Source organism: Balaenoptera musculus, chromosome 11, assembly GCF_009873245.2.
Source record: "Balaenoptera musculus isolate JJ_BM4_2016_0621 chromosome 11, mBalMus1.pri.v3, whole genome shotgun sequence".
NCBI lineage: Eukaryota > Metazoa > Chordata > Mammalia > Artiodactyla > Balaenopteridae > Balaenoptera > Balaenoptera musculus.
Window position 1 is genome coordinate 71,866,178 of NC_045795.1, and position 23,147 is coordinate 71,889,324.

Here is a 23,147-nt window from a genome sequence, read left to right on the forward strand (position 1 = left end):
ACATTCACAATGTTGTACAACTATCACCACTATCCATCTCAAAACTTTTTCATCATCCCAAACAGAAGCTCCATACTCATTAAACAATAACTCCCCTTTCTCCCCTCCCTCTGGCCCCTGGTAACCTCTATTCTACTTTCTGTGTATATGAATTTGCCTATTCTAGGTACCTAATGTAAGTGGAATCATACAATATTTGTCCTTTTGTGTCTAGTTTATTTCACTTAGCATAACGTTTTCAAGGTACATCCATGTTGTGGCATGTGTCAGAATGTCCTTCCTTTCTATGGCTGAGTAACATGCCATTGTAGGTATGTACCATATTTTGTCTATCCATCCATCTGCCAATGGACACTTGGGTTGTTTCCACTTTTTAGCTGTTGTGAATAACACTGGTACGAATATGGGTGTGCAAGTATCTGAGTCCCTGCTTTCGATTCTTTTGGGTATACACACAGGAGTGGAACTGCTAGATCATACAGTAGTTCTATGTTTAACTCCTCTTGCCCTTATAAGAGTTGGGTATCATAACCCAGCAGCTGCCACAGCTAATGCTCAGTGAGCATTCTCTCACTCTGTTACACAACATTCTAAAGACTTTTTGTGTGTTAACTCATTTAGTCCTCAAAACAATTCCCTGAGGTGGGGTGTGATTATTTTCATTCCCATTTTACAGACAAAGAAAGTGCGGTTACCCCTACCAGATGGCAGTGCCAGCACCTGAATCCAGGCAGATGATGCTTTCACACTGTCTCTCCAGTTATGACAAAAAAAAATCGAGCTGCTCTGCCGACATGCATTTTCTACCCTGAACAATGCCTTACTTAGGTCTGTAACATCTTCCCTTGCTCTGGACTAAAGAACTAAAAAAAGGGAATGGGGGGGATAGGAGGCGGTGGGGGGTGCTCCACTGGGTTGGATTAGTCTAGACTCACTCCTTGCAGTAAGAGATCCAACTCCATCTAGATCCGTGAAAAGGGGAATTTGTTGGAAGGATACTGGAACAGCTCAGTCCAGTGACTGGATCCACAGATAATGTGCCCAGCTCCCTCCTCATCCTGTCACCACTCTATACTCTGGGGCCTCTTCCCTACTGCTCTGATGCCTCTGAGTATCTTCTCTGACACTTTTGAGCAAGGGTGACCTGAGGGAAGCCCATGGCCTGTCCTGGCTGGGGCTATAGGCAGCCCTGAACCAATCACCATAGCCAGGTGGCTGCGGAACCATGATGGGCCCAGCCTGGGCCCCAGTCCCCACCCAGGCTCAGGAGAAAGAGGACTCCTTCAGAGGAGAGGGAGGGAGGCAGGGCAAATGCCCAACAGACACTGTGGTGTAATCTCCAATAGCAACAGATTGGAAGCTGTCCAATAGTACTAAACAAAACAACAAGGTTAAATAAAAGTGCTACATCCACTCAGTGAAACATTATGTTGCTGTTTAGCAGGTAATCATGAAGATTATGTAGCAACTTAAAAAAAAAATCTTATGGAGGAATGAATGTCTGGTGGGAAAAAATGGGACACACACACATATACTTACATTGTAACAATTCACATGTAAAAAAAAAATACGGCAAGAATTGTATCATAATGAAAGAATCATAAATGGCTTTTAATCTCTATTTTCCAAACGTTCATTTATTGGTTCCAATAATGAAACCAATTTACTGAGTGTCTACTTGGTGCCAGGCAAAGTGCTGTGAATATGGCAGGGAACAGAATAGAAGAAAAACCCCCGGCCCTCATAGAATTTACATTCTAGTGGTGGAGGCAGAAAACGGATAAGATGAATAAGCAAAATATACCCTATACTGGATTGTGACAGGAGTAAAGAGAAAAAATAAGTCTAGAAAGGCAGAGAGGAGTGCTGGGGGCAGTAGTGACAGTTTAGATACGATGGCCAGAGAAGGTGATATCTGAGTAAAGGTGAAGGAAGTAAGGGACCAAGTTACGCCGAAGTCAGGAGAAAAGTATTCCAGGCAGGGGGAAGAGTGAGTGCAAAGACCCTGAGGTGTCCAAGTAGAGGAGAGAATTGAGGCTGATGTGGCTGGAGTCGGGTGGACAGGGGAAGAGAAAACCAAAAGAGGAGTCAAGAGAGGAAATTCGGCCAGATCATGGGGGTCTTGTAGGCTACTGTAAGGACTTTAGCTTTTGCTGTAACCTTTTGAGGGTTTTGAGCAAAATGGGTGGTAATCTGCCCACCACTTTAGAAGGATCCCTCTGGCTTTGAATTGAGAACAAGCTGGAAGGCGGTAAGGGCAGAAGCTGGGAGACCAGCAAAGAGATCGCCACAGTCATTCAGGTGAGAGGGGAAAGGGGCTTGGGCAAGGGTGGTAGCAACGAGGGTGGTAAGCAGTGGCCGCATTCTAGGTATTGACAGTACACACAGTGGGATTTTCTGATGAGTGTGGGGATGAGAGATATAAGAGTCAAAGACCACACCCCAGGCTTCGGGTCTGAGCAATCAGAAGGATGGAGTTGCCCTTAACTGAGATGTGGGAAGAGGACCAGTGTCCTGGAAGCCCGGTAAAGAAAGAGCTTCAAGAAAGAGAAAATGACCAACTATGTCAAACACTGCTGGTAGCCAAGCAGGATGGGGCCGCAGATGGGTCACTGGGATGAGGAACATGGCAGTCACTGCAGACCTGGGCAAGAGATATTCGTAAGGAATAATGGGCTCAAAAGAGAATTGGGATAAAAGCGGCATTGTTCATAAGAGCCAAAAGTGGAAGCAACCCAAGTGCTCCTGCAACAGAAGAATGCATAATCAAAATGTGATCTATACATACACTGGAAAATTTTTCAGCCTTAAAAAAGGAAGGAAATTCTGACACATGCTACAGCATGGATGTACACTAAAGACACTATACTAAATGAAGCCAGTCACCAAAAAAGACAAATACTGTCTTGCAAATACATACAATACAAATATTGATTCTATTTATATGAGGCATCTAGAGTAGTGAATTCATAGAGATGGAAAATAGAATGGTAGTTACCAGGGTCTGGGGAGAGGGAGAAATGGAGAATTGTCATTTAATGGATATAGAGTTTCAATTCTGCAAGATGAAAAAGTTCAGGAGATTGTTGCACGACAATGTGAATATACTTAACACTACTGAATTGGACACTTCAAAATGGTTAGGATGGTAAGCTTTATGTTATATGTAGTTTATCACAATTATTTTTTTAAGTGAGAGAGCATGGGAGGCAAGGAATTGGAATCAGTAAGTCCAGACAATTCTTTCAAAAAGTTCTGCTCTGAACTGAAAAGAAATGGGGGTGTAACTGGAGGAAGAAGTGGGGTGGGGTTTTTTCTTAAGTTGGGAAAAATAACAGCATGTTTGTGTGCTGATGGGACAGATCCAGTGGACAGTGTTCTTGAATGTTTAAATTACTTTCAAAATAAAAAGCTATACTTTGGGGTGATGAAAATATTCTGGAATTGGATAGTTGTAATGGCTGCACAACCTTGTGAATATACTAAAAACTACTACTACACTGTATACTTTAAAAGGGTTGATTTTATGCTATGTGAATAATATCTCAATTAAAAAATGATAAAGTTAAAACTATAATAAATTTAATGTTGCCTGGGTACCATGTTCACACATACAGCCTGAATTCCCACCCAGACAGCCCCAAATACCAACAGTTCCTGTGGCCAGTGACCCAGAGGTCACCACAGCTGTGTGGTAGCTTGTGGCCCAGGAGAGGGGAGCAAAGTGTCTCAAGTTTAGGCTGAGACACAAATGTCACATTAGCATATACAGCAATTCAGATAAATCTATTGAACAAGCACCCAGTAGCTGCAAATAAATGGCCCTGTTTACTTAGGGCCATGAATTCTCAGGCCTCTGATCTCAAAGTGAAATGTAAGAAAAATCCATTCAACTCAAAGCAAGAAAATCTGAGCTGCCCCCACCCCCAATTCATCTGCCAACCCATGCCGTCCCTCTGTAATTGCACAGGAGCCAGGGATGGCCTTATTTTGCAATTAGTCATGGGAGAGGGAGTTCTTTCTGAAATGTTCTCCCATTTGTAACAGTACCACACTCCTGCTTCCCACCACCTTATTCGTTTCTTCTGAACAACTTCAAACAGTATCTTATCCCCTGTGATACTTAATTTTAAACATCAACTCAGCTAGACTCTAAGGCCCAGATATTTGGTCAAACATTATTCAAGATGTTTCTGTGAAGGTACAGGAATTTTTTAGATGAAATTAACTTTTAAATCATAGACTTTGAGTAAAACAAGTTGCTCTTCATAACGTGGGTGGGCCTCATCCAATCAGTCGAAGGCCTTAACAGAACAAAGACTGACCTCCATTAGCAGGAAGGAATTCTGCCAGTAGGTGGCCCTGGGACTCAAACTGCAACTCTTCCCTGAGCCTCCAGCTTGCCAGCCTACCCTGCAGACTTTTAACTTGCCAAGCCTCTACAGTCACATAGAAGAATCACCAATTATTCAAAATAAATATCTTTCTCTCTCCTTCTCTTGCTCTCACTCGTGCTCACGCTCCCTCTGTATGTGTGAGATATATATATATATATGGATGTGTTTTATATGTACTATGTTTAACTCATTAGGATATTAAGTTATACCCTATTCCTTTGAACTTCTAACAGTACCCAGTTTCTGGGTTCAAGCCCAGCTCCACTACCCATTCACAGCGTGACCCTGGACAAGTTACCTCTCTGTGCCTCGGTTTCCCCATACATAAAGTGGGGATAATAATATCCCTTCCATGAGTTTGCTGTGAGAATTAAATGAGATAGTACATATAAAACACATAGTAAATTGTCTAGCACAGTGTTTTTCAAATAGTAGGTTTTTGACCCATTACTGAAATAAATTTAGTGGGTCTCACAACCATCATTTTTTTAAAAAGCATAAATTCATTAATGCTGAAAAGAATTATCAGAGGACATTAGACATACATAGGGTAAGTAGTGTCTCACCAAACTTCTTTTAGATATGTGTGCACGCACACACACACACACACACACAAACAGGTTACTGTCTAGATTTATTTCTTACAATGGGTTACATCAAAAACAAGTGTGAAAAGCCAGACTCCACCATATAATAAGTACTCAATAAAATTTGGTAGCATCATCATTATTATCTCACTCTAAAAGGCAATATAACTTTCTTTACTAGTATAATAAAAGAGAGGTGCTAATATTGGTGTCAATTCTACACCTTGTTTCCTGCAGTGCTGTTTAAGAGTCACTCCAGCTCCCTAAGTTAACTCTCTCTCCTCGAAGGACTCAGGCGGTCATTTAAATATTTTCTGACTCACAATGCTGGCCAAGGATTAGTGAGCCCCAGCCCAGCCCAGAACACATGAAATATGAGCAATTTGTTAAGAAAACCACTTGACTCCGCAAGACTGCACAGGGCTTTTGTAAAATTAAAGCCATGCTGGAGAGAAACAGTTTTTCCACCCCCCTGGGAGATGTGTCATAGAGAGAGGTTACACAAGGTCAGCTAAGCTGCACCTTCTGAGACTGGAACCTCACTCAGCTCTGTAACACGCTTCCTTGTTTTGGGGTTGGGTTTTATCACTGTGTTTTTCCCCTAACTTTCCAGGTGCACATGCATGCACACACACCCCTCACTGAATAATGGAAATGAAATCCCTATGAACTATTCTAACAGCTTAGGTAATCTGTTAAACCAAAGGAGTTTAGATTTTGAAGATCTCAAAATAATTCTATTGCATATAAGTTTTTCCCCCTCCAGAAATGAACTAAAAACTCAGCCCAAATTTTTTTGAAACAACAGTGGTAACTCCATCCCCCTCAACACACACACATACACACACACATGCATTAGCACTGTTTTGTTTAAAACGGACCTCCTCATCCCAGCTGAAAGGAAGCTGAGGTGTGAGTGGATGTGCAGTTTCCAATGGAGTTCCCAGGTTGTTCCTTAAATTCAGAAATCCAGGTTCCTATTGATGCACATGTAGGTGCTTTGCTTTTTATTTCTTCTTCCATGAGAATACAATCTTGGACTTGTGCCAAAGCATTACCTCTGGAACATATAAGTGCATGTAGGGGTGTAAACTAATCTTTTAATGTGTGATAGTATTCCTTTCTTATTTTGATTCCATTCTTCAAACTATGATGGGGGGGGGGACAAAAGTTGCTTTAGCATCAAAACTCTCCCCTTAAATGAAATTCTACCTCTTTGCCCAATAGATAAAACAAATTAAAATGCAGCCTCACTCCAATGCCCTCCACCATTCCCTGGCACCTCCAGGGCTGTGGGGGTCCCTAGTTCTCACAACACTTCTCAAAGCATGGAGGCAGGGGAATATGGGAGGATCTTCAGGAATCTCCATCATGCCCTCAGAGTAAAGGGAAGCCAGGTCCGCCATATGCTCAGTCAGTGCCAGATGCACTTCCATTCCACAAATTCAGGCATTTAATATTTTATCCAAGGTCTTCAGCCTTAGATTAAACACTACACTATATTGTGTCACTATCTTCAACAAGGAAAAGAGATGCTGATGTTCCTGGATTTTTGTCTGTACAGCTTGAAGGATGGGCCTCTGAGTGTCTCTTCCAAAAACGATGACTGGGGGAGCTGAGTAAGTGATGCACTCAGTAAAAGTATTTCAGGACTGGACTTAATACCACTGAGATGGCAAAACCTCCCACTGACCTACAGACTCAATACAATCCCTGTCAAATTCTTAGCTGCCTTTTTTGCAGAAATTGACAAGTTGATCCTAAAATTCATATGGGGACCCAAAATAGCCAAAACAATCATGGAAAAGGACAAAGTGGAAAGATTCGTATTTCTCGATTTCAAAACTTACTACAAGGGTATAGTAATCAAGATAGTACCGACAATGGTACTAGCACAAGGATAGACATACAGATCAATGGAATAGAAATGAGAATGCAGAAATAAACACATTTATGGCCTACTGATTTTTGACAAGGATGTCAAGACAATTCAACGGGAAGAATAGTCTTTTCAACAAATTGTGCAGGGTCAACAGGCTATCCGCATGCAAAAGAATGAAGCTGTACCGGTCTACCTCACACCACACCTAAAAATTATGTATCAAAGACCTAAACGTAAGAGCTAAAACTATAAAATTCTTAGAAGGAAACTTAGGCATAAATCCTTACGATCTTGGATTAGGCAAAGGTTTCTTAGATATGACACCAAAAGCACAAGCAATACAAGAAAAATAGATTAATTGGCTTCATCAAAATTAAAACCTTGGGCTTCAAAGGACACCATCCAGAAAGTGAAAAGACAACCCACAAAATGGGAGAAAATGTTGAAAAATCATGTATCTGATATGGGACTGAATCTAGAATATATAAAGAACCCTTACAACTCAATAGTAAAAACACAACCCAATTTTTTAAATAGGCAAAAGATCTGAATAGACATTTCTCCAAAGAAGATATACAAATGGCTGATAAGCATATTAAAAGATATTCAATCAACACAATATTGAAGGAGAACAAAGTTGGAGGACTGAGGCTACCCAACATCAAGATTTACTATAAAGCTACAGTGATCAAAACAGTGCAGTACTGGCAAAAGAATAAACAAATAAATCAATGGAACAGAATAGAGAGCCCAGAAATAGACCCTCATAAATACAGTCAACTGATCTCTGACAAAGGAGCAAAGGCAATGCAATGGAACAAAGATCATCTTTTCAACAAATGGTGCTGAAATAACAGCACATCCACATACAAAAAAAGAAAAAAAAAAAAATCTAAACATAGACCTTACACCCTTCACAAAAATTAACTCAAAATGAATCACAGACCTAAATGTAAAATGCAAAAGTCTAAAACACCCAGAAGATAACGTAGCAGAAAACCTAGAATACCTTGTAATGGTGATGCCTTTTTAGATCCAACACCAGAAACACAATCCATGAAAGAAATAATTGATAACCTGGACTTCATAAAATTAAAAATTTCTGCTTTGCAATAGATAATACGAAGAGAAATAGAAGATAAGTCACAGAGTGGGAGAAAGCATTTGTGAAAGACACATGTGATAAAGGACTGCTACACAAAATATACAAAGAGCTCCTAAAACTCAACAAGAAACAAACAACCTGAATCAAAAACGGCCCAGAGACCTTAACAGACACCTCACCAAAGAAGATACACACGTGGCAAGTAAGCATATGAAAAGATGCTCCATATGATCATATGACAACAGGGAAACACAAATTAAAACAACAATGAGGATACCACTAAACACTTATGACAATGGCCAAAATACAAAACACTGACAACACCAAATGCTGACAAGCGTGTGGAGCAACAGGCGCTCTCATACACTGCTGGTAGGAATGCACAATGGTACAGCCACTTTGGAAGACAGTTTGGTGGTTTCTTAAAAAACTAAGCACTCGCTTACCATATGATCCAACAATCACACTCCCTGGTATTTACCCAAAAGAGCTGAAAACTTATGTCCACACAAAACTTCTGCAGGGCAGAAGTTGAGACACAGATGTAGAGAACAAACGTACGGACACCAAGGGGGGAAAGCCGCGGTGGGGTGGGGATGGTGGTGTGCTGAATTGGGCGATTGGGATTGACATGTATACACTGATGTGTATAAAATTGATGACTAATAAGAACCTGCTGTATAAAAAACAAAACAAATACTAAACTTTCTTTGGGTTATTTGTATGGAAATATGTTAATATAAATGTTTCAGACATTACATGAAATTCCTAAAAATCTTATATGTTCTGGTATAACGTTATAAGTCATAATTCTAGTTATTACTTTAAAATGTATATCTCAAAAAAAAAAAACCCTGCACATAGATGTTTATAGCAGCTTTATTCATAATTTTCAAAACTTGGAAGCAACCAAGATGTCCTTCAGTAGGTGAATAGAAAAATAAACTGTGATATACCCAGACAATGGAATATCATTCAGTGCTAAAAAATGTGTTATCAAGCCATGAAAAGACATGGGGAACCTTAATTGCATATTACTAAGCGAAAGAAACCAAAATGAGAAGGCTACACACTGTATGATTCTAACTACATGACATTCTGGAAAAGGCAAAACTGTGGAGACAATAAAAAGATCAGTGGTTATTGTGGAAGGTGGAGGAAAGTATGCACAGGTAGAGCACAGAGGCTTTTCAGGGCAGTGAAATACTCTGTATGATATTATAATGAAGGATATATGTCATTGTACATTTATCCAAACCCACTGAGAGTAGAATACCAAGAGTGAGCCATTAGGTAAACTATAGAATTTAGATGATTATGATGTGCCAGTGCAGGTTCATCCTTGGTGACAGATGTACCATTCTGGTGAGTGCTGTTGATAATGGTGGAGGCTACGCATGTGTGTGAGCAGGGAGTATAGGAGCAATCTCTGTACCTTCCTCTCAGTTTTATTATAAACCCAAACTGCTCTAAAAAATAAAGTTAAAAAAAGATATTTAACACCACTAACCATTATGGAAATGAAAACCAAAACCACAATGAGATACCACTTCACATGCACTAGAATGGCAATAACCAAAAAGATGGACAGTGCCAAGTGCTGCTAAGGGTGCGGAGTAATTGGAACCCTCATATACCACTAGTGGGACTGCAGAATGGTACAGCCACTACGGAAAACATTTGGCAATTCCTCAAAATGTTAAACATTGAGTTACCATCCGACCTGCAATTCCACTGCTGGGTATGTACCCAAGAGAAATGAAAACCTATTTCCATACAAATTTGTACACTCTTCCCTGGGGAAGGGGAGAGCCAGGGCAGGTAAAAAGAAGAGAGCATATGGACAGAGAAAGTGCTCTTGTACATATGGCTAAATGAAGAGAAAAAAAAAAAAGGCTGGAGAAGAATACATACAAAATGAGCAATTAAGTTGGTTTTTAAAGATAAACACAGGTACACACATCTGTACGTAAGAATGTGAGAGAAATACACAGCCAGCTTATCATAAATGTTCTTTCTGGATGCAAGCCTGGGATGAGGGAGGCGGAATTTCATTTTTTACTCTACAACTTCTGATTTGTTTGCATTTCCGTGTATTAAGGAATAATCAGAGTTTCCTATGCAAAAGAGCATTTCTTTTTCTAGCCAAAAGGGAAGGAAAGAGGGAAGAGGCCATTGGAGTGGGCAGTGAGGGAATCTGTGAAAGTGGACAAAAGCGAAAGAGCATTCCAAGTAGTGGGAACAGCAGAAGCAAAGATTTGAAAGTGGAAAAGCTTCTGGGGTATTTGGGGGATGTCAGGTTCAGCTCTGTTACAAGAGCCAGAGGATGACTTGGGATGTGGTGTGGTAAAGATGAGTAGGAACGGTGAGTTGGAGCAGCCAAGTTCCAAGATGTCATATGCCCCTCAGGGACAGAGGGCCATGGGGACATGGGGTGGCCACTGTAAGCTGGGGCCTGGGGAGACTGCTGGGAGAGGATGGGGGGCTGTGGTTGGGCAAGAGGTCTCGGCAGTGGTTCACCCTGGCCTCTGTCTCACCATAAGCTGACCCCCAACTCCATTATCCAGATTTGGTCCCTAATAAGATCATCTCCAAAAAGAATAACACCCACGCCAGTGAAACCCCCAAATCTGAATGAAGAACTTCCAGTGTGTCTGAGCACACCTCTCCTATCAGGAGCACAAAGCAGTGATGGAGTGACCTGGGTCAATCCTTAGTCACCAGATGACGACCCTGGCCAGCCCCTCCTGCATGCAGGCTGTGACGGGGGTAAGCACTTTGCAAATATCTTCTCATTTCATCCTCAGAGCAGACCTGTGAGGTACAGGCAAGAACCACCCCCCTTTACAGATGAGCAAACAGGCTTGGAGAGGTTAGGCACCTTGTCCAAGGTCACTCCACTGAAAATGCTGGAGTGGAGACTGGAACACAGGACCCCAAATGCCATCTCTACAATTTCTATTTGCCTCAAAGCCGGTCACTGTGCTGCTCCAGCTTCCAGGAAATATTACTGAGCTCAGAATTGGAGATGAATTCAGGGCTTGGGGTTCTATTGGCAGGAACAGCAAATCCAGATCCATAAATTTACCATATGCTGGCTGGAAGTGGAGGTGAGGTGTTGGGACAAGGAACCAAGTTGAACTGTTAAATAACTAGCTTGGTCTTTAGCTGGCTGAGCCAGGCAAGACACCAAGCTGCCTCCTCTATCCTCCAACTCTGGCCACGGGCCCCAGCCTCTCTTTCTGGAGCATTCTGGTTTTGACTTGGGCCCCATGTCTATTTCTGCCCTGACTTTTGGTCCACCTTGGAAAAGTCAGGAGACACCTGGGAAATGAAGGCAATGACCTCCTCCAGCCTTGTTGTTCCATGGCCACCAGAAACCCTGGGGCATCCACCTAACATCACAACAAACCCTCACTGAGCCAGGGACTGAGCATTTGGCCAGGAGCAGCCTTTGCCTCCCAGAGCTGACATTCCACAGGGATGTGCACAAAAGAGAGGCCTAACTAAGATATTTAAAACACCCATCTTGGGACTTCCCTGGTGGCACAGCACCTAAGAAGCCGCTTGCCAATGCAGGGGACACAGGTTCGATCCCTGGTCCGGGAAGATCCCACATGCCGCGGAGCAACTAAGCCCGTGTGCCGCAACTACTGAGCCTGTGCTCTAGAGCCCACGAGCCACAACTACTGAGCCTGTGAGCCACAACTACTGAAGCCCACGAGCCTAGAGCCCGTGCTCCACAACAAGAGAAGCCACCACAATGAGAAGCCTGCGCACCGCAACGAAGAGTATCCCCCGCTCACTGCAACTAGAAAAGGCCCGCGTGCAGCAACGAAGACCCAACGTAGCAAAAAATTAATTAATTAATTAATTAATTAAAAGTAAATAAAACACCCATCTTTCTTTACATCACTGAATAAATCCTCAGGGAAGATCCTCCTCACCTTCATCTCTCCCAATACAACTGACAAGAGGCCCAAGAAAACAAACAGTTGGCAAATTATTCATCACTCCACACCACAATTGGGTGTGAAAAATGGGTTCTGAAAAATGGGTTCACTAAGAGGGTCCGTGCCACAGGACAGTTGCAGAGATAATATGAAGATATTGGTGCTGAGCTCAGCAGCCCAAGGCACAGCCATTCAGATCAACTGTCATTTACTGAAGGCTGCTATGTCAGTTCCTTTTCCACAGCATATTCCAACACACACAAACACACACACACACAGACACACACACACACACAGACACACACACACAGACACACACACACACACACACACACTGCTATAACCAATGAGAATCGTGCATCAAGCCCCCTCGGCTCATGCTGAGTTGTCAAGGCAGCGGTTTCAGGAACATCATCACTCCAGGTCCCGCCCTCTAGAAAGGAAGGCACGAGCATTCTGGTCAACCAGGAGAGCACACAACGCTGAGCTCTTACTCCAGTCACCTGCTAGGATTTGGGGAGAAGGTGGGGGAGCTTCTGCCCACACTGCCTCAATTCCCCTCTCCCTTCGCCAGGGAGATAGACCATGTCCAGGGCTCAAGAGCTGACTGGCCACACCAGGGGCTTGACCACAACCTTGGGTTCCATATTGCATACAATGGTCTTCCCCAAGACACCCACAATGGCTGCTCCCTCTTTCAACCGGGTTTCTGCTCAAATGCTGCTTCCTCAGAGAGACCTTCCCTAACCTAAACCAACCCTGCCTCCATCCCAGCCACTCTGGACCCACTTACCCAGCTTCACCTCCTTCATCACACGGATCACACTCCCTGACATTATATTATAGGTCTAGTTGTCTATTGTCCACCTCCATCACTGGGATGTGAACTCCTAAAGGGAGGAACGCTGCTGGTTTCCTTGACTGCTGTGTGGCCAGGCCAGAGCCCTCCCTCCATAAGTGATTCTTGAATACGTGAAGTAAATGAGCTGAGCTAAGTGGCTAAGGCACATGAAAAAACCAAAGCTTGCCACCAAACCTCTCCACAGTGGACCCGGCTCCACTCACCACACTGGTGACCTCCCACGCAGAAACTGACTCAATAAGTTAGAATCATATATAAAAACATTTCGTTTTCACTCAAGTTTCAACTTGTATATGTGAGGTGATATGAATCAGGCAATATTTATACAAACCATGAAGACAATGTGTCCAAGGATGAATTTTTTTTTTTTTTTTTTTTTTTTTTGCCACACCTTGTGGCATGTGGGATCCTAGTTTGGACTTCTGGGGAAGTCCACCAAGGATTAATTTTTTAAAAATATATCTAGGGCCACAATTAATAAACCGATTAAGGAATGAATTGAAAAAATACAGGGAAAGAACAAAAGAGTGAAAGAAACAGAGCTCCACACCCCATTGCCACCCACCCCTGCTGCCCAATGAGTTACAAGGGCCTGAACAATACAGATCTTGGCCTCGAAGGTTTCTAAACTACTGCAGTTTTCTTTGATGCCTCTTTGCCTCAGGCCCCCTCAGATGACATACAACTCAGTAGCACACTGAGTTCTGGTCAGGGGCTCAGGAACCTTGGTGATGGCAGAGAAGTAAAGGCAGCTTTCTGGGACGGATGGTGATGGATGAAAGGACGAGGATGCAACGTAGACCAGAAAAACTGGAGCAGAAGCACGCAGCAGCCTGGAGGCCACATCTCATCCTCATAAGAGGGGGTACGGGGACTATACCTGGTTCTCTGCACAGCACATCTTTCCTCCACAAGAATGGGCTCTCTCTGGAGGCAACGAGTTCCCTGTCACTGGAGGATTCAAGCCCAGGTTAAGCAATAACTAGGAAGAGGTGTTGTGGAGGTGGTTTAAACTGCCGGTTAAATTATGTGACCTCAAAGGTCACTGTAGCCTGGCGTTCCTGACTAATGGCCAGTTCCTTTGCATTTCACTACTCTTAAACCTCTCCAGACTCACCTTGCTTCTCTCAGCGGATACTCATTCGTTCTGTCACTCAGGGACATCTATTGAGCACCTACTGTTGCTAGGGGCCAGAGGTGAGCAGTGACCAGGGCAACACATCTACCCTCTTGGATTCTACATTCTTCTGGGTGAAGACAATAAACCCATAAACAGATACATGAGTAAGACCATTTCAGGTAAGCACCGTGAGTAAAATACAATGGGGGAATGTGACAGAAACTGCGGGGCTGCTTTGGACTGAGTGGTCAGGGGAACCTTTTCTACAGAGGAGACATCTGAGCTATAGGGCAAGAAAGTGCCAGACATGAGAAGACGTGGTGGAACAGTGTGCAGAGCAGAAGAAGAGCACGTGCAAGGCCCTGAGAAGTCTCCTGACACACTGAGTTCAAATTCTCATGAACTGCATCCCATCCTAAAGGTCCCACCATAGGCCAACAGTCCCTACCCCCACCACCTGCCTTCTTTCCCCAAATGACTTCTTTATCAGATTTTCTCAAGTCAAGGCAGACCTGAATTTTCCACTGGAAGGTGTGCTCTGAGCAAGGGCACAAAGCAACATGTGTGCACCTCCACCTACAGGGACAGAGGTAATGTTGACATCTCGACTCCATAAACTTGGGCCTGCCCTGTACAGGGAGCAAGAACTTGCATCTTCCCACCAGCGGTTCAGGGCCCACATTTGTGGGGTGTGGGCCTTTTGCAGAATATGATGAAAAGAGAACCCTCTGGAAAAATGTACACCTGTGCTCCAAGCATCTCACGTGTATTTCAGAAGAGCCGCAGGTTCAGAATGCCTGTCTGTGGTTACCACTGCCAGAAGAAAAAACTAAACTGGTGTGGCCCAGAGACACTCCACTGATGGAAGGGACAATCTGTTAGAGGTGAGTAAATGGAAGGGAGGAGACAAGATCAGGCCCTCGTACCCCTAAATAAACTCCCACATTCTCAGAGATTAGAGGATGTCAGCCTGTCAGGGGGACCAAGGCCTGAAGGAATTCTGGTGAAACCTTATCCACTCCACCCCAGCGAGGGAAACATCCAATAACACCCCAGAGCCTCCACAGAAGGTCCAAGACCCCATTTTCCAGGAGTGTCCTTGACAAAGGTCATCTCTAATCTCACATTCTGAGATACATTTTGCACAAGGCCGGTTAACCGTAAGAAGTGTTACTACAAAGTCCAAGTGTTTCTAGGCTGAAGGGGACACCGTGGTTACTGTGTAAATAATTCAGGTCATTAGCAGGGGAAGGGGAAGTGCCAAAGGCCTGCCCACCTACCTCACTGGGGAGCCCCATTAGACGTCAACCAAAATAAGAAGACGAACAGCTAACCAAGGTAGAACTTACCTTGTACCAGGCACTACATTAAAACTTTAATCTTACACAACCCTTTAAGGTTTGTACTATTATCATCTCCACTCTACAGGTGGGGAAATTGAGACACGGACAGGTGAAGTAAGTTGCGCAAGACTTCACAGCTAAGACGCAGACATAGCAAAACTCCTCTTCCACGCCCCAGGGTAGAAAGTGGTAACACCTGGGTAGTGCTTCTGCTCGTTCATCCACGACAGCTGACAACTACTGTCTGGCAGTTCTCGCATCCTCCCCCAGTGCTGGAGGCAAGCCTGCTTCAGGCATCAAATGGAGCAAGAGCCCTCTAGGAACAAGCCGCTCTGTTTCAGAAACGTTCAAGCCCATGATGAGGCCGCTGATAGTGCAAGCACGGCTCTTCCCCGTGGCAAAGCCCCAGGGAACCCGACTTGGTAGAAACTACCACATTCAGAAAACACTCACCCGTCTCTGACCACGACGGACCGAAGTTCACCTTAACCCCTTGGTGTCCGCCTCCCCCGCCTCTCTCTCGGGATCCTCTGGCCGCGCAGTTTTAAAGACGCAGCCGCGAGCAGTACGGCTCGGGTGGGCCAGAAACCGCGGCCACCGCCCCGCGCGCCCAAAGCCGGGTTCTCAGCCGCGAAATGACCGCAGCCCTCCGAGCCCCGACCAGCAGCGCCCGAAGGGAAGCCACCCCGAGGAAAAGGGGCTGCGCCCCAGGACAGGTGGCACCTCGGGAACTTTCGCCCAAGAGTTACCAGAGGACCTAAGTCAGGGTCTCCGGCGCGAGCGGCAGCCGGTCCGGGCTGGTGGTGGCACCGCCTACCTAAGCCGCGCCCAGGCTCCCAGTGCGCCCCTGAGCGCTCAGGGTGCCCGGAGCCAGAGAGCGCACATCGCCCACTGCGGGCACAGGGATGGGGCGGGGACGACTTGGAGGTGGGGGTGGGGTCCCGCTCCGGCATGGTGGGTGAAGGTGGAGAGGAGCCAGCCAGGGAAAGTGTCCCGCTCCAGGGTGTCTAGAGGTGTCCAGACGGGGAAGGTCTAGCAGAGCAGCGGGGCTCCAGGCCAGCCGCCCACACTCACCTCGGCGCCCAGCACGGGCTCGACCGGCGGGGCTGCAGAGCGCACCGCAGCTACGATGGTGGCAGCGGCGGCTACGGGGGCGGTTCCCCGGGGCGGGGCGAGGCCGGGGGCGGAGAGGCCGACCCGGCCACGTGGGCGGGAGGCGGGCCGGGGACCCCAGCGGGCGCCCCAGCCCGGTGGCGGGGTACCTGGACGCAGTCAGGCTAGGCCGCTGCTCAGCACTCTCCTCCCCGTGTCCTGCCGGCGTCCCGCGGAAGGCTAGGAAGGGAGGAGGGGAGATCTGGCCCCCGGGACAGCCCCCAACACCTAGTTCGGAGAGAATTTACCGGGTCGGGGAAAGGGTGCACAGCCCAACCTCCCGCTCCCGCTTCCCCGGGGGTGGCTCGCGGGACCGGTATCCGAGCGGGAGGGGACCGTGGCGACCCCCGAGCCGGGGGTAGCAGGGGCTGCCCTGGCGGGCAAGCCGGAGCCTGCGCTAGGAGCCCCAGCCCCGCCTACCAGGCTGACCTTGGGCGTGTCGGGTCCTGCCTAAGCCTCACTTTCCTCGACTGTGGGGGTGAGATTGAGGACGAATCCCCGAGCGCCCAGCAGGTTCTCAGGAAACGCCAGCTTGTGGGCAGACGCTGAGCTTGAAAAGGCAGCAGCCAGCTGTGGCCTGGGTCTTCCGTGCTGAAATAAACATGGCAATCTAAATACTGAAAGTATTTTCTGTATTCATTCATTCTTTCATTCAACAGATAACTCCTACAGTCCCCAGAACCCCATAAAATCAGGAATAAAAAATGCCCTGCACACTAGTTATGGGCTTTTATGAAAGTATAAACCGTGATGATAAAAATAAAAAATTCATCAGGGGCTTCCCTGGTGGTGCAGTGGTTGAGAATCTGCCTGCCAATGCAGGGGACACAGGTTCGAGCCCTGGTCTGGGAAGATCCCACATGCCGCGGAACAACGAGGCCCGTGAGCCACAACTACTGAGCCTGGGCCTCTGGAGCCTGTGCTCCGCAACAAGAGAGGCCGCGACAGTGAGAGGCCCGCGCACCGCGATGAAGAGTGGCCCCCGCTCGCCGCAACTAGAGAAAGCCCTCGCACAGAAACGAAGACCCAACACAGCCAAAAATAAATAAATAAATTTATACAAAAAAAAAATTCATCAATTGCTTTCACGTGCCAGGCGTGCATTTTAGGTGCTTGATCTACTTTAACGTTCACAGCAGCCTTGTGAGGTGTAGGGGTTGTATGGGCCCACTTCTCAGGAACTGAAGCTTAGAAAGGTGAAAGTGAAGCCAGCCCCCAGGTGAGAGGAGAGAGCATCAGCTCAAGGGCTAAGGCTCTCGGTAGGTGTACCCTCCAGTAAGTGAGTGGACCAGGCTCTGAGTGGACCTCCTCAACTCTCTCCATGGGGTGAGCTCTAACCCCCACCCCCTCATTCCACCTCACAGGAAGAGGCGGAATGTCGAGGGCTTCCTGTGAGGGACTTGTCCTGGCAGCAGCCGCTGGCATGTAAGTCCCCCAGCCCAGGCCCCTGTGGCCAGCACGAGGAGTTCAGACCTTGCTCTGGCACAGGTGAGACTTTCTTCATTGCAACCCCTGTCTCTCCTTGCAGGCACTCATAGTGCTGGCTGGCCTCTTCCTAGCCCACAGCCCACCTTTGGGGCCGGATCCAACAGCTGCAACTTCATTCCACTACCCCTTGATCCCAAACCCAGTGCCTCGTGATCCATCCCTTTCCTGTTCAAGGATCACACACCCTCCCCAGTACTCCCACTTCCAAGGGCAAAACCTATATCCAGATCTCCCAAACCCTTTTGTTATTCTCCCTTCTCCACACCATGGAAGATCCCTTACTACAGCCAGCCAGGTTTACTAAATAATAATAAAGGGCTTCCACTCCCTCAGCAACCCAGAGCTCGGCAGGCACTTCCAACCCACAAGTCGACACCTGCTATTCTACCCAGGCAACCTTGTCAGAGGTAAAAGTTATATTTCCATTAAACTCCATTTAATGATTTGAGCATCTGCTACATGCCACACAATATGCCAGACTGTGGAGAACAGCAGTGACTCTGTACAATATAGACATAGTCCCTGACCCCATGGAGCTCACAGCTGATGTGGGAACAGTCAGACCCATCACTGGGCAGGTTAGGGAGCAGGATGTGGTGAGAGACACACAAGGGAAGTGCTGGCCCAGATTCGAGCATAGAGAGGCTTCGTGTGGGATCTGGGTTGGAGAGAACAGGAGACATGGAAGCCCAGAGGTGGGAGAGCACAGGGCACACTTCTGGAAGTCCATGGAGAGGGGCTGGTGGGGGGAGAACAAGGCTGGAGGGGCCTTGGTGGCCAAGATGAGACACTAAACCTTTACCACTGGAAGTTGCAGGCAGAGGTGATGGGTTTGCACCAGCTGCTGAGTGAGGAATGGATGTAGTGGGTGAAAGTCTCCTGGACACAGCAAAGGCAACATGCATTTTTATTATTACTAGGGGCAAACTCCTCTATTTCCTCTGTTTTACAATTCAGGGTTTCCGGAAATTAGAACAGATCTGCAAGGATATGCAGACTAGAAACAAATCAATGTAATCCCACAAGGGTTTATATGCAGTGCACCATCCCCCCGCCCCACTCATGCAAGGGGGAGGGTGGGGAGGACTTGGTTCTTGGACTCAAGTTAGGAGACTTTTGGAGGAAGAGATGATACATCCAAAGGGAGTCCTTTGGTGGGGAGTGTAGAGGAAATAGGCAGGAAATGTGAGTCACTCACTATCCATGGAGTTTGGAAACTGGTGGAGAGGCCAGAAGACACTGATGACCAGCCACCTTTTCTCCTTGAAACAGTTCATGAGCACCCATTCTTGAATTCAGCTCCATCTCCCCTAACTCTGCAAGAGAGGGTAGTATAGGACCAGAGCTGTCACCTCACTGAGTCATCAATTGGGAAAGCTGGGGTGTCTACTGGGGTCCCCACATGGATGAGGGAGTGACGAGCTATAACTGATGACAGGCAGGAAAGCCATGGTGAGGGGCTGCGACGAGGCACCAGGCAGCACAGTCGGGGAAAGCAATCTCTTGAGAAGGCACGACCAAGGGCAAGGACAACAGCAATGGAGAGACACTGAAACCAGCAACACGGGCCATCGAGTGCCCACTGGGTACCTTTAACACTCGTTGTTGTGTAAGGTCATACATTTAAACCCCTCTGTTGACATAATACCACTCGTACAACAATGCTCAGAGAGGTATAAAGAATAAGATAAAACCCAACCACAATCACACCACCCAGCCTTTCCCTTGTCATAAAATATTCTTCTACAGCGTGATTGTTAAGAGCCGCTTGGTCTGTTGTATGAATGTGCTTCTTCTTATCATCAGTCCCAAATGGTACTTGGTTTGTTCCTCATTCCTCAGTATCAGAAATAATGCTTGGTGATGAAAATCTATGCACAATTAACTTTGATGCACATTTCTGGTTACTTCCTAAAAAGAAAATGCTAGAAGTGGAATTACTGGAAGGCACATTAAAGTCTTCTGCCCGTAGCAATGTACAGATGCCACCCTCCTCCTTTTTTTTTCCTTTTGCTTTGAAAGGTGTGGAGCATCCATTTGATGAAGCAACACTAACCTTCTTCCCCAGGGGATGGTGACACCTGTGCAAGGATTAAGGTGTTGATCTCATTGTTCAGACCTAAGCAATGCTCTGCAAGCACTTAATAAAAGACTCCTTTGAAAGCAAGTCCTTTCTGCTCTCATAATCTGGGTTAGAGGAAAACCTGAGAGGCAAGGCTGAGAGGATAAAGGCTCCATCTGCTTTATCCCCACAACCACCCCATAAGGCAGGTGCATTTTTACCCCCATTTGACAGATGAGGAAACTGAGGACTGGGGAGATGAGGTGACTTGCCCCGGTGACTGATCAGTGGTAGGGCTGGGGGTCCCAAGCTGGTTAAAGAAGTAGAATCCAAGTCCAACCTAGGAGGAAGGCTTAGGCAAGGGGCACAGCCTGCCCTCAAGGAGCAGTCGTACTAGTGAGCAAGAGGGTCTGGCACATAATCACAGGAGCTGTTCCGGAAGGCATGTGACAGGACTTGGACTAGGGTGGACAGTGGTCAAGGAAGGTTTGACTGCAAAGGAGGGCTGGAGACCTGACCTAGAGAGGGAGAAGAAACAGGCAGAAGAAACAGCCTGGGGGAAATGACCCAGGGCAGGACTACACGAGTGAGGAATTTCAAATTCTGCTATGGCTATAGAGAAGAAAGAGACACACAGAGAAAAGAGGTTGGCAAGGGCCCAGGTAATAACTTTGCGGTTTACCTCCAGGGCTATTGGCAGTTTCAAGCAGGGAGTGACAGCTGATCAAGTAGCCATCTCCTGTGAGGGTCACAGCCCATTGCCCTGCAGAACTGAGTCCTCCAGGAGACAGGAGCTCCACTCCCATCACCTAGCCAATCTGCTACCTAGACCAGGGCTGAGGGAGACATTTAGGGGATCACACTTTATAACTGTACACCCTTAACCTGCCCCAGGTGACCACATCCCCAAAGGCAGGGGTGCTCACTGTGTACTAGGCTCTGTGCCCAGAACTCTACTTGGCTTCACATTCAAGCCTCACATCAACCCGATTAGGTACTGAGATTACTTATTTCCCAGATGTGGAAACTAATCAGGTCCTAATCAGGTCAAACTAAGTCCTAATCAGGTCAAGTGACCCACTCAGGGTCACACAGAAAGTAGCCGACTGAGATCTAAGTTCAGGGTGCCTGAGACCAAAGCCCTGCTTTAATCACAATGATTTAAAAAAATCTTGCCAATAATAATGCACGTTTATACACACGTGTGCAGGATTTTCAAGTACATCAAACTTCAGGTACACTAACCAAAGGCACGACCTGCTTGTATTTGCGTTCTGTCACCAGGCGTGCTTTGGCCTTTCTTTGCTGTGAGTTCTCCCTGGCCTGGCCTTGCCTGGCCTGGTGGGAAACGTCTATGGTTTGTCTGGAAGCTGACACCTGCCCACTCCCTGGAATGTTTCTGACCAGCAAGAGCAGGAAAGACCAGGAAGAGCCGTCCTCATCCTGGAGGACCATTACTTTATCTCTGCCCCACCTCCAGCTTCTAAAACTTGGAAAATTCCCCTGAGCACAAATTGATAGTCAGTTAGAGAAACAATCCCTGCTTTTGTTCACATCCAGAGCAGGGCGTGGTCATCTGGCACAGGGACCTTGAAGCAGCAAGTTCAGAAAAATGTCTGTCTCTATAGGGGCTGAAAGATGACCAGGGAAAATGGAGCCTGGTAAATGGGACACTAGCAGATCTGAGTACACAGTCAACTGTCACAGGCTCTGTACAGTCAACTATTAAGAAGCCCAGCGTTCCTGCCTAACTTTAATTTTGCTAGGAGCACCTCCCCCTCCCCAAGCCCCATCCCTTCCTCCCAAAACAGTCAGATGCAGACACACCCTCTTCTCTTAGGGGAAAGAGATGATTTAACTTCACATCTGACAAAATCCCTGGGCTGAAGCGCCTATCAACAGGGAATTGTCTCCCACCCATGTCCATATGGCTCCCAAATAGTCCAAGACCTGCTCTTCCACAAAATGAATAATAGCCACTATTTACCATGTGTCTAGCACTTGCCAAGCATGGCCATGGGTGCTTTATACATCCCAGCTCATTTAAGCTTCACAATAACCCAATGTGGTGGGTATTAGTCCCACCTTACAGATGAAAAAACTGAGACTCAGAGCAATTAGGTGATTTGCCCACAGTTCCATACTTAGAAAGAGGTGGAGTTAAGACGGCAGGGATCATGTATATCTTATTCATTACCGTGTCCCCAGTACACTCTTTAGGCTCTCAAATACAGTAAATATTGTCATAAGATTTTATCACCTATAAATGTGAAAGATGGTGTAAAACCCCTCCAGAAAAGAGGCCAGGGAGCCAAGCCCACTGATCTTGCATTATTTTTCCTTAATCTCAAAGACGAGATTTAAATTTTATCTTATTGCAAAAGGCCTTACCCCATGTTTGTATCCTTCCCTCCCTCCATTGCATCCTCTATCTATCCTATTCTTGGACCACTTCTGATTCTGTTCCTGTAGACAGAGAGGACAGGGTATGCTGGGGGTAGGGGTAGAAAACAGGTATTTATTAAGGACTCACTATGCTTAAGACAGTGAAGGTATAATTTATGTCTCCCTCCTCATCCACCTGCTTAGCTTATTGCCTGTAGTCTCTTATTCAACTAAACCAAAATTAAAAATGTTTTCTAACTAAAGCCTGCAAGGGGAAGCTAGTCTTTGCTACCCCTAAAGTTTGCATTTCTAAAACAAAGTAAATAAAACCAGCGGTGAGGTCCCAGAAATGTTGACAATTATAAGAACCCTAAACAGCTGCAAAAACGGACTCTGCTTTCTAATACCATGGTAAAAATTAGGGCTTCTTGTGCTATCCAAAGAGGATTATTTTTCCCCACTAACAGAAAAGAGGAATTCACTTACTGCAGTATCTGCCTAATGAGATTCTTCCAATGGAGTCCTTTTAGATCCATCTGCTTAACCTCTAAACCAGATTTACTCTCAGTATTTGGATTGAGGAGGAAACCAATTCACTGTAACTTGCTACTCAAGGTTCGTTCTTCTCCTTATAAATTATGTTGAGAAACGGTACAGCCCATTGATTAGGAGTAAGGATGATTCATTCAATCAGACGTATGAGTCCCAGTGCTGCTGACTTCTTCCTTGTGCCCTCGGCAAAGCTACCCAATTCTGGGCCTCAGAATCTCAAAAATGAGACCCCAAAGTTGATGTACACCAAGAATTTAAC

At 46.1% G+C, this 23,147-nt stretch overlaps 1 protein-coding gene across 2 annotated transcripts in view; it reads right to left on the reverse strand.

Moving 5' to 3' along the window:
* ARHGEF3 (Rho guanine nucleotide exchange factor 3) overlaps positions 1–16,425 on the reverse strand; it is a 308,895-nt gene extending 292,470 nt beyond the window's left edge. Inside the window, exon 1 of one of the 2 annotated variants that reach the window (XM_036870025.1) lies at positions 16,324–16,425. The gene's annotated coding sequence lies outside the window, so the exon portion shown is untranslated. Of the gene's footprint in view, positions 1–15,702; positions 15,734–16,323 lie in introns of those variants that run through there. The other variant, XM_036870026.1, reaches the window with a different exon arrangement.
* Between the last annotated feature and the right edge of the window lie 6,722 nt (positions 16,426–23,147).